The following is a 9,133-nucleotide window of genomic DNA, read 5'->3' as shown; positions in this document are numbered from 1 at the left end:
AGAGCTTGGACTGGAGGTTTCATTTGACCCAGCCATCCCTCTGCTGGGTATCTTTCCAAGAGAACTAAAAGAATCATATCACAGAGAAGTATGTGTACCCATGTTTATAGCGGCACAGTTTGTAATAGGTAAATCTTGGAAACAGCCTATTTGCCCATCCGTTGGAAACTGGATAAAGAAGTTGTGGTTTTTCTATAAAATGGAATATTACTTAGCCATAAAGAATGAGAAAATAGATTCATTCATAGGAAAATGGATACATATTGAAGATATACTCCTAAGTAAATAAATAAGTCACACATGTGTAAATACCGAATAGTTTCCCTGGTGTAAATAATCTGCAACAATGCATACATAAGATTCTAATAAGATTACTGACATTTAGAAATGGGAAGAAAGGAGCTAAAGGTGTAGGGAAGGTGGGATGGGTAGGGGAAGAGTAAAAAGGGAAAAGAAAAAAATGTGAGAGAATGAAAAGATGAAAATAAAGTGTTTGTAGATGGGGAGGGGAGGAGGGGGTAAAGAGAGGGCAGGGACAAGGGGAAAAAATGAGAATCAAGACCTGTCATGTAGAGGTACAAGATCCCAACAATGAATGTAACTGTACTGTATCCCTAAAATATACCAATAAACTCAATTAAAGCTGAAAAAAAAAAGAAAGTACAAGCGTCAAAAGATAAATAAATTTAACTTCATCAAAATTGAAAAAAAAAATCTGATCAATGCTATGGACCCTTTCTCTGCCATGAAGGCACAATCAGAGGCATGTAGACCTCCACAATTTTAAATAAACTGGAGTGCATGATGTCTACTATAATTTAAGGTGTACACCAAGTCCACAGCCCAAGTATTCATTTCATGATTATTTCAAAGGACTCCTGCTTCTATTATCAGGATGGATTTTCCCTATTTTCTCTTAAAGTCAAATTTTGGTGTGTCTAGAATTAAACATTAAAGCACTTCTGAGGCCTATGGGAAACACTTCAGGGTGATACCCAATTCAGCTGGAAACACATTTTAGTCCTTTTCTAAATCAACTTTTAGAGGCTTTTGAGAATTCTCAGATGAGTGCCCTGTTTACTAAGGATATGGAAAAATCACACACATCTTTGTTAAATTGTTGGTTTCCTATAAAGTTTGATTAATTCTTGTATGTATTTAAATAACGGAGTCATAACTATGAACCACTCTTTAGAACTAAAACTAACTATATGCTCAGGGACTGTAAATAGATTTTATATCAGCCTGAGAGAGACATAATTAGCACAATAATGTACTGCTAAAATAACTGTATAATACTACAAATTACCATCCAGTCAGTGTAAATTGATATCCATCATTATTACATTGTCAGGGTTTATCCAACATAATGAACTTATCAATTATCAGGCTCAAAGATGATTAAAGGACTTGAGGAACTTTAAAAAAGACTACACCACTTAATTAATCCCCCATTTCTTTGGCAGTCTGCTAAGTACAAGGCAATATACAAGTTCTTTATGTCTAGACACTAGCAGGAGGCTGCAATCATATGTATGGAGGGAAGCTCAGAGCTGAAGGGATTTCTGGCAAGGTTTGAATCCATTGATGCTGTTTCAGATGAGGTGACTCAGTTGAAGCAGAATCAGCAGGATCAGATCACAGTAGAATCGGAGGATCTGAGCAGCTCAGGTGATCAGAATGTCACAGCCTGGTTTCAGATTTTAGGCCTAACATTAAATGTATGAGCTGGAGTCTCATTCGTCTCATCTGTAACAATGGGATATTTTGAGTAGATAAAAGAGAACATTCTAGTCAAATGCGCAGCACCTTATGTCATAGAGGAAGAACCAAATAAATAGGTTGAATATTAGGTTGAATTAGGGAAAGGGCAGAATTTGCAACTGGATCTCCCAACTTTCAGTCTAAGAATCTGCTCACTGTCCCTTACTAGCTTAGAAAGTAATTTCATGGGTTCAGAAGAGTCTACAGGCATTGAATAGCTATGCTCTTGTTTCATTCATGTTTGAGGTCTCTTTTTGCTTTTAGGGGGCAGAAATTTGGGTTTTGTTGTCGCTATTTTCACCATTGTGTTTTGTCACTGTGATGGTTTAGACCACGAATGTTTCCCCAAAAAACTTATGTGTTCAGAGATTGGAGTTCTAGAAGGTGGTTGGATCATGATAGTTATATTCATCAGTGGGTTAATGTAGCAAACCCATTGTTAAATGTTTTATTGAGAAGTAGGGCCTGGTTGGAAGAAGAGGTTCACAGGGGAGTGACCTGGAAGAGTTCATCTCCCTCCCTGGCTCCCCTTTACACTGTCTACTAGACTTGCCCCATGGCCTCCCTGTCTCGGAGGTAGCCAGCTATGCATGGAATCCTCTGAAAGCCACGAGCCAAACTAAGCCACTTCTCCTTTAAGTTGTGGGTTGTGGGTATTTGTCCCAGTGATGAGAAAGTGACTGAGATGGTTACCTTCAATTAGTTCTTAGCAAATAAATACTAAATGAAAGAACAAAGTTTTCTTGTACGTCTCTACCACATTCTCTACTTGGACATGGGGCTGTTGACCTAAACAGCATTACTTCAGACCTTAAGTAAAGCCAGAAATGGTTAAATGTTTGAAAATGAAACAAAACTGCATGCAGGAAGCATAGGCCTAACTAAAATATCTTTTGGGTTCTATTACTTCAAGAATAAGTAGGTACCTTGTGCAAAGCAATGCCAGAATAGGATATATTTTTTTCTTCTTGAATCTTGAGATAAGTTTTAATCTCAACCCTGCTTTTTTGCCCGCAGTGTAATTTGGGGAAGTCATAAAATCTTTTTGAGTTCTGCGAGTTTCTTGAGTAGAGAATTTTCTTCTAATAATTACATGTGTGATTAACCTGTTCTTCACAGTGCCTGGCAGGCAATATCTGTTCCCTAAAAAGTAGCTGCATTTGGACTGTTCTACCTAGGAGGGCTTCAAATGACAGACTTAAGAGATTTGATGCAGTGCCCGCAGGTTTGTGACCTCTTAGCAGGCAAAGTATAACTGTGTGTGACTTGATGTTTTCCATCCTGGGAGATGAAAACTGATGAGACTCGTCCTGTGGAACTGTGGAGCAACCCTTAGAATCACCTCTGCTTGCTCTCATTACAGTCAGAAGGCACAACATATGTGAGGAAGGAATCAATACACAAAATTACTTGATTAATTAGTATTGCCATTGTATTTCCTAGTCAAGGGAAGCCAGGCATTAAAAAAATATATTTTCTCCCTGGCCTTGTTTCTATGTTAATTGAAAGAACAAAAGAAAAGAAAAAAAAAATCAAGAGCATGCAGATGTTGATAGGATAAAATGCAGTATGATTTTACAAAATATGTTCATATTAAATGTTTAATGGAGACTAATGGCTCAGTTCTATTTAACACTTGCTGCCTCAAGTGCTGTGAGGAAAAAGCCTCTCTTCTGATGAATTTGTTCATGTAAACGATGAAACAGGGCCCCTGAGTTGGAAGCTGTTCATGCACACCCACTGGATGCTCTCCAGCTCAGGAGATTGGTGAGCCCCAGGGCAGCTCCCCTACTAGATGGAGCACCACGGTGTCCCCTCAGTCTCCACCAGAGAGCCACTAGCATGTAGACTACTGCTCTGAAAATAGTGATTTGCTTGGTCACAGCCAGATTTGCTTTTAGGTCTGCTGTCGTAGCCTGAAATGCTTGACAGCTTCTTAATAGTATAGGACTTCAGGGTTGAGCCGAGTTTTTCTTTTGAGGAAACTGAGGCACTGAAGAACTACTCGTCTAAACATGCTTGGCACAGTTGCTTGTACAGCATACTGAGTGGGGTGGGAGGAAAGTGACTTTGGAGATTATTTATTTAAAGACTCCAGCACAGTTTTTGGCCAACACCTTCACCTACTCATTCAACAGCTATGTGGAGCATTCATGAAGTGTCAAGGAATGTACCATGGTGGGTGCTAGGGATTTAAGATAAAAGACAGGGAAAGATCTATCCTCTTGGAATTTACCACTTAATAGGGAATATGGGCAACACAGGAATAAATGTCTTAATTATAGACATGACTGTAGTTACACAGAAAACTAAGAGTTTGGAGACACAGTAAATAAAAATGTGTTCCTCTTTTGTCTCTTCAGAGACAAGCACAAAGATTTCGGTGAGAGCAACTTTGGCCTGGAATGATGTTCTAGGCTTTGGCAACTGCAGGTGCAGGGGCTGTAATGTGGGAAAGGGAGCTGTGCTTCGTGGACAGGTAGGACACACCTGGAGTGAAACGGCAGAGGCTGGAGGTGGCCAGATTGGGGGCAGGGGGAAGTCAGGTCATGCAAGCCCTGATATTTTGTGTTAAGAGCCTGCTCTGTACATAGTAGATTAAATTATTATTATATCTGAGCTTCAATTTTCAAATGTATCAAGGGTTACTGTGTCATTTCAATAAGATCGTTTCCTAACACCGAGCATGGAGCTAAGCGCAAGTTGAGAGACCCATATATAGAATCTTGCTGCTCTTTGCTGCATGCATTAAGCTCGTCTCCCGTCAGTCACTGCCATCGCAGAGCAGTGATCAGTGTGGAGGAGACTGCCTGGCTGATGGGCCAGCAGGGCAGGGCTGGTGGGAGAAGGGTGGGGCCTGGGGATGTGAGAATGAGGAAGAATAGAGTTTCCACCCCGTGGGCAGCTGAAGGACAGCAGAGCATTGTGTGCACATCCAGGCACCTGCTGCGGGTGGGATGAGAAGGAAAGAGGGCCCTGCTGGCTGTCAGTTCGACTCTCCAACTACTGAAATTTATAAAGACAGTTTGTTCAAATGATAACCCTGCTCCTCTGTAGCCTAATCAAGTCTTTACATTTGAATTTCAAACCAATTTTGGGGAAATAACTTTTCAGTTTCTCATCATATAGCACTTGTTCAATATGAATGAAAATAATTACTTTGCCAGAGTGATTAGCACGCCCAAGAATAACTATAGACTTTCCCTCCATGTTTTACTTTTAGATAAACGTCGAATATCTTCTTTAAGTGCATTTTATTTCTTTTTCTTTTCTCAAGAAGCATTGAAAAGTGGCAAAATGTGATGAAAGTGCAGGTCAATGATGGAAAATGTGCATGAAAAGAAAACCGGTTGACCTGGCAGAGAATATTCTCAGCAGTGATTTTTAGACACAAAATATAAAAGCTGTTAATATCAATCTCATCTGAAGGAGGTAGGCCGTCCGCACCACTGAGCTAAATCCCCAGTGCCAATGCTTTTTTTTTTTTTTTTTTTTTTTTTAATTTGGTACCAGGATCGAATGTGGGACCTTGTGCTTGCGAGGCACATCTCATCTAAAGGAGACCGTCAGCAGCAAGTGGGTATGGGCCTTCCAGATGCTTCCTGCAGCCTCCTTTGGAGTGGGTGATCATTCTGATCAAGGGCTCTTTGTGCTAAAGCGAGAGCCTGGGCTCTGAGATCAGAGTGCTGGGAGACCACCCAGAAGTCCTCAGAAAGACCTCGGATGGGCCACTTACCCTATGTGTTGTGGTTTGAGTTGAAACCCTCCTACTAAGACCCATGTGTTCAGAGGTGGGGCTCTCAGAAGGTGATTAGATCAGGAGAGATTTAACCTCAGCAATGGATTGATGCACTGATGGCTTCAAAGCTGGGAATAGACTGCTCAGGGGAAGGGCCTGGTTGAAGTAGATCACAAAGGAGTTAAACTTTTTGTCCCCAGTCCCTTTTCCTCTCTAGTTCTTCTATCTCTTTGCTCCCTGGCTGCCATGAGGTAAACAGATTTCCTCAACTATGCCATTCTACCAGGCCATTTCTGCCCTGAAGCCAAGCAACTATGGACTGAAATCTCTGAAACTGAGAGTCATCAGGTATTTTGTCCCGGTAAAGAAAGATGACTAATACAGTATGTGAGCTTTGGTTTCTTCCATTCTGAAATAAGCATATGGAACTTGCTCAGTGGTTGCCTGATGGTGATGGTGTACTGTATCCACCACTGTTCCTGCACCTGCTAAGACTCTTAGAGAGCTAAGTCTCTTTTCTTTTCTTTCCCTTCCTTCCCCTCCCCTCCGTTTCCCTTCTTTTCCTTTCTGTGAGTAGGAAAGTTGATTGAATTGTGACCAGATCAGGTCTCAGGACTCTTAAGTCCTCAGCCTCCTGAGACAATTATTTAGGGCACAGCTTCAGGCAAGTTCTCTCTCTCTCTCTGTCTACAGGTTGGTGCCCTGAACTAATGGAGCAATATGTTGAAATCACACCAAATACTTGGATTTCTTTTGAACCAGAACAGAAAGTCTTGAAGTGTGCAATATCATTTTTCAAGCACAACAGCTTCTGTGGATCCAAATAGTCAACCTGGGTCCTCTGGGTCCTGATTTTAAAAGAGCAATTACAATATGATGCAGTGGGGCTTGCCTGATGCAGACTTTTGCATGGCTCTTCCCTCTAAGCTACCTGTAGATGATCAATCTAAAACAAACACTAGACAAGCACTCTGCCTTGTCCCTTTCATCAGGCCTCACAGATGATGTTACCACTGAAATATTTAGAAAAAGTAAGCATAGAATAAAACATACGACTGGAGATAGAAAAATGTTGGTGTAAATGGCAAATGAAAAGCTGACTCCCCCCTACCCCCATCAGCATATTCTTGGGAGAGTGTCTCTGAATGGTTTTGTTTTTGACTTAATTGTTCTCTGAGTGATGTAATCCCTAGGTACTAGGAAAGAGCTACTTCTATCCATGGAATGTTATATTCACATTTATAACAACAGAGGGGAAAGTCTAGAAGCCTTTCCGCATGCCCACCACACACTTCGCTTGTTCATTCTAGGCCTGCCTTTTGGGAGAGATGTGGCCAGTTATGTGAGCCAAATAGAGATGGTGAAGAAGTCTCATTAGCAAGTTATTCTATTGAGTATAACAGAAGTGCCCAGCCCCTGTAGCAATAGTCTCCTGGGAAGGGATGCTTCTGTGCATTTTGAGGACCACATAAAATCTGGATGTTGGGCTGGGGGGTTAGCTCAGTGGTGCCGCTGCCTACCTTGCAAGCCCAAGGACCTGAGTTCAATCCCCGGTACCAAAAAATAAAAAAATCTGGATGTTCTTCTCATCTGCACTCGACTACACACATTAATGAACTGTCTTAAAATTCTCAAATGAAGCCCTAAGATAAAGGACCGTGCTGCTTGTATTTGTTTACCTTTAAAATTCTTTAGTTGTTGACATCATTCTTTCCTGAGAGGTAATTATAATATCTAAAGTTTTGTTATAGAAGTAAATAACAAAAGCTCTTCCACCTAACTGGAGGGGCAACATATCATGGGTAGAGAAAGCCCTGGATGGATAACTCTGGGAAAATCCTTTTGCCTCTTGCTAAGTGAGAGGATTAGATACAGTGATGCCTGTAAGTGCTTTCAACTGCAACTTTAAATATTCCATGACCATGCATTAATTTGTTTTTCTGTTGTTGTAACCAAAAAACCCAAGGAGTGGGTACTTTAAAAGAAAAGAGCTTACAGTTTGAGGGGCTGCCAGTGTAGGATCAGGCAGCCCTGTTCCACCACTGGTGAGGACATCACAGCAGGTGATTCACAATACTAGGACAATGTAGGGGAAGAGATCACATTGTGAGGGAGGAAGCCAGGGATACTCTGGGGCCAGACTTGAACAATTTAGTCTTGTAGGAACTAGATAACTGGAGTCTTATGAGAACTACATCAACCTGTCCTGGGGGAGGCACCTCCAGTGACCTAACCACCTCCCTTTCCACACTACCTCTTACATTTTCCACTACCGCAAAACCACCCCACCAAGGACCAAGCTTCTAGAACCTGAAATTTTATTGGACACACTCAAACCATGTCTACATTCTAACACATCGGAAGTGGCTTTTTTTCATGTACTCATCTAGTGAATAATAGAGATATTTGATCAATTTTCTTGATTGTGCCTTGCCAGTGAAAGTAAAACTTTAATTCTGGACTCGGTGACTACAAAGAGGTGCAGTGGAAGTATGGAGAGAGGGCTGGAACGTTAGACTTGATTACTATTCAGAGAAGGCTCTTCTATTGACTGAGGAAACCACAGTATGGGGTTTGTGTGGAGGTTGTGGTCTAAGCATAAAATGACTGTTCGTCTCCAACCAACAGAATACCAACCTCAGACTTTTAAAACTAAGGAGTTTAATAGCTTTTATTATTTTACATAAGAACATTGGCGTATGCAGCTCAGCAGTCCACACAAATATTACCCACCTTTTTTTTTTTCTGACTTTCTTCCAATTTGAATCCCTCAGTCTTTTATTACTGCTTGTATTTTAAACTTCCGACTAGACGTACATTGTCAGGTGTTTAGCAGGGTCCCTGGCTACTAGGTTACTAGGCACTGGTTGTCGGTAGAGTGGAGTGCCCTGGTCCCAAATATGACAACCAGAAGTGTCTCCAGTCAGTATCACAAATCCTTGGGGATGAAATCATTCCATGCTTCATCTTTTTCTAATTTTGAATTTTATGTCTTGACAATAAGACAAAGTGCTCAAAACTTACTACTGTGCTATTGTTCTGATTATTTTGAACATCAACATTATCTTTTGTCTATATGGGATTTTGTAATTGACTCCATCCGTGTTGTCTGTGGAGATTAAGGCACAGAAATTCATTGTTTATAACACATTAGAGAGAGAACCATGGGGGCCAGGGAAGTAGCACAGTGGCTTCCCACCTGCTTGTCAATCTCGAGGTCCCGAGTTCAATACTTGGTACTGAAAAAAAGCAGAGGACCATCTTTCCTGGGACTCTCTTTTTTACCCCTTTTTATTATATTTGGAATCCTGCCTGTTTGACAAAAGAGCTTTTGCCATGAGGAATGTATTCAGGACAAGTCAGGCACCGTGTGAATAATATTTGGTTCCTTCTTTTCAAGAGGCATAAAGAAAAGAGATATTTAAATTACCTCAAAATGCTACTCTTCTCATCTGTCGGCAGGCCCTGTAGACCACACAATATATAAAGAGGGACACACCTACAAAGGAACACCTACTTAAACTAACCTAAGCCCCACAGTTCATTAAAAGGGTTCTGCAATGTTCAATTTTTAGCTTAAACTCGACTGCTACAATTTCATTGTGTTGCACTAAAAAAAAAAAAAAAAAA

The 9,133-nt window shown here is 40.9% G+C and overlaps 1 protein-coding gene across 2 annotated transcripts in view; it reads right to left on the bottom strand.

Moving 5' to 3' along the window:
- The window catches only part of Grik1 (glutamate ionotropic receptor kainate type subunit 1), a 268,271-nt gene that overhangs the window by 122,046 nt on the left and 137,092 nt on the right, over nt 1–9,133 (bottom strand). The gene's annotated exons all lie outside the window — the stretch shown is intronic.

Source organism: Fukomys damarensis, unplaced genomic scaffold, assembly GCF_012274545.1.
Source record: "Fukomys damarensis isolate Sample0158 unplaced genomic scaffold, DMR_v1.0_HiC HiC_scaffold_24, whole genome shotgun sequence".
In the NCBI taxonomy this organism is placed as follows: domain Eukaryota; kingdom Metazoa; phylum Chordata; class Mammalia; order Rodentia; family Bathyergidae; genus Fukomys; species Fukomys damarensis.
Note: the sequence above shows the minus strand (reverse complement) of the source record. Positions and strands in the feature narration are given on the sequence as shown.